Here is a 2,551-nt window from a genome sequence, read left to right as displayed (position 1 = left end):
AAAAGTTTCATTCTTAAAAAGCATTCGAACTTCAAAGTTGAACAATGACATAGATTCATAAATCCCAAAGGTTAATAAAATTCCTCTCATCTAAAAATAATGCAAAACCTACAAAATCACTTCAAACTCTGCTACCACCAAGATTTGCATAGTTTTTTGAAAACTAAAATAACATATTCAGAAAAATGAACAAGTCCTGAGTGAAATACTCGGTGAATTATCATAAAGTGAGCCCAGCTATATAATCATCACATAGGTTAAAATTAAAATTAAATTATTAGCTGCATCCTAAAGTCTTCCTCGGGCCCTGCCCCAGTCTCTGTTCTACCCTCCCTACCAGAGTTAACCGCCATCTGGGTTGGTAAGAGCCTACATTAATTTTTGCCCGTTTTTGAACTTGGTATAATTGGAACCCCAGAGTATGTATTATTTTGTGTATGTCTTCTTTTGCTCAATACTGAGAGTACTTTCATTTTCATCACTCTATAGTACTTCAGTATATAAACATACCACTAGTCTTTTTTTTTTTTTTTTTGAGACAGAGTCTTGCTCTGTTGCCCAGGCTGGAGTGCAGTGGCATGATCTTGGCTCACTGGAACATTTGCCTCCAGGGTTCAAGTGATTCTCCTGCTTCAGCCTCCCTATCAGGTGGGGCTACAGGCACACTAATTACTACCTAATTACTACCATGCCCAGCTATTTTGTATTTTTAGTAGAGAGGGGGGTTTGTCACGTTGGTCAGGCTGGTCTTGAGCTCCTGGCCTCAAGTAATCTGCCCGCGTTGGCCTCCCAAAGTGCTGGGATTACAGGCATGAGCCACCACACCCAGTCCCACTATGCATTTTAGTGTTCATGAACATTTCACAGTTTCCTGTCTGGTGCTGTTATAAATAACGCTGATGTGAGCACTCTAGTACTAGTCTTTTGTTCCCACCTACATGCATTTCTCTAGGGTGTATGGCTGGGGGTAGAGCTAAGGGATCATGCAGTATGCTTGGCTTTGTTTGGTGATATTTTGGGTAAGTTTTCCAAAGTAATTACATAAATGGCTACCCTTTTCTTAAAATTGAGAGACCTATTCAGATATCAAAAGGACCCTCGGAATAAAATCCTCCCTCCTTTTGTTAAATTCGTATCCAAAATCAACAAATAAAATAAAATACAATTGACTTAAAACCAGGAAATCCGCAACAAAGAGCAGATATTCTGAACTTATCTTTTCAGAAAATCTTAACTCATCATCAGTTACTGATTAAACACCAATCATAGATGAAGTATTATGGTCTTAAATCATTCAGACGATTCAGACCAATACATATGAATACAATGACTTTCTCATGAGCTGTAAATGGAATGTTGGATACACATATGTCAAATTCAAATGCAAGAACCCAAAACTCCAAGGGAAGGATAAGATGTCCACATGAAAAGTGCACGGCACACCATCTTTGCTCTATCCATAAAGCACAAGAAGAGGATGGAGAGGATGTGGGAGCACGGGACTATGGGAAAGTGGTATGGAAGGTGGAACAATGACCCCCCAAAAGATGTCCACATCCTAATCCCCATGGTCAATGAATATGTCATCTTCCATGGCCAAAAGGGCTTCGCCAGTACCATTAAATTAAGGATTTTCAGATATGGGAGTTATCTTGGATTTTCTGGGTAGGCTCAATATAATTACAAGGGTCCGGCCAGGCGGGGTGGCTCACACCTGTAATCCCAGCATTTTGGGAGGCCAAGGCAGGTGGCTCATGAGGTCAGGAGATAGAGACTATCCTGGCCAACATGGTGAAACCCCATCTCTACTAAAAATACAAAAATTACCTGGGCATGGTGGCGCGTGCCTGTAATCCCAGCTACTCAGGAGGTTGAGGCAGGACAATCCCTTGAACCAGGGAGTCGGAAGTTGCAGTGAACTGAGAATGAACCACTGCACTCTAGCCTGGTGACACAGCAAGACTCTGTCACACACACACAAAAAAATAGTAATAATAATAACAATGATAATTACAAGGGTCATCATAAGAGGGGGGTAGGAGAGTCACAGTCAGAGAAGGAAATGTAACAATAGAAGCAGAGGTCAGCGTCAGAGAGAAAGATTTGAAGAGGCCACACCGCTGGCCTTGGGGATGGAGGAAGGCGCCACAAGCCAAGGAAAGCAGGCAGCCTCAAGAAGCTTAAAAAGACCAGGAGACAGATTCTTCATTGGAGCCTACAGAAGGAGCCAGCCTTGCCAACACCTCGACTTTAGCCCAGTGAGAATGATTCTGAGCTTCTGACCTCTAGAACTGTAAGATAATAAATGTATGGGTTTTTTAAGCCACTAAGTTTGTGGTGGTTTCTTACAGCAGCCACAGGAAACTCATACAAGTTGCATGTTGGGAATCATGGCAACCACATTTCCTGAGTCCTGGTCCAGGCCTCTTGCCATGACCTCTTAAAGGAGATGCAGCCAACAGATGCAGCAGGGTCATTTTTTCCTAGCAGGACGGCTAATATTATTTTAAGATCAAAGGCTGTGTATAAGAAAAGTAGAGGTCAGATCAGG

General features: G+C 42.1%; 1 protein-coding gene across 1 annotated transcript in view; it reads right to left on the bottom strand.

The window, feature by feature from the left end:
* The window catches only part of LARGE (like-glycosyltransferase), a 375,239-nt gene that overhangs the window by 192,085 nt on the left and 180,603 nt on the right, over window positions 1–2,551 (bottom strand). The gene's annotated exons all lie outside the window — the stretch shown is intronic.

Source organism: Colobus angolensis, unplaced genomic scaffold, assembly GCF_000951035.1.
Source record: "Colobus angolensis palliatus isolate OR3802 unplaced genomic scaffold, Cang.pa_1.0 Scaffold173, whole genome shotgun sequence".
In the NCBI taxonomy this organism is placed as follows: Eukaryota; Metazoa; Chordata; class Mammalia; order Primates; family Cercopithecidae; genus Colobus; species Colobus angolensis.
The sequence above is the reverse complement of the archived record's forward strand: the minus strand, read 5'-3'. Positions and strand labels throughout refer to the sequence as shown.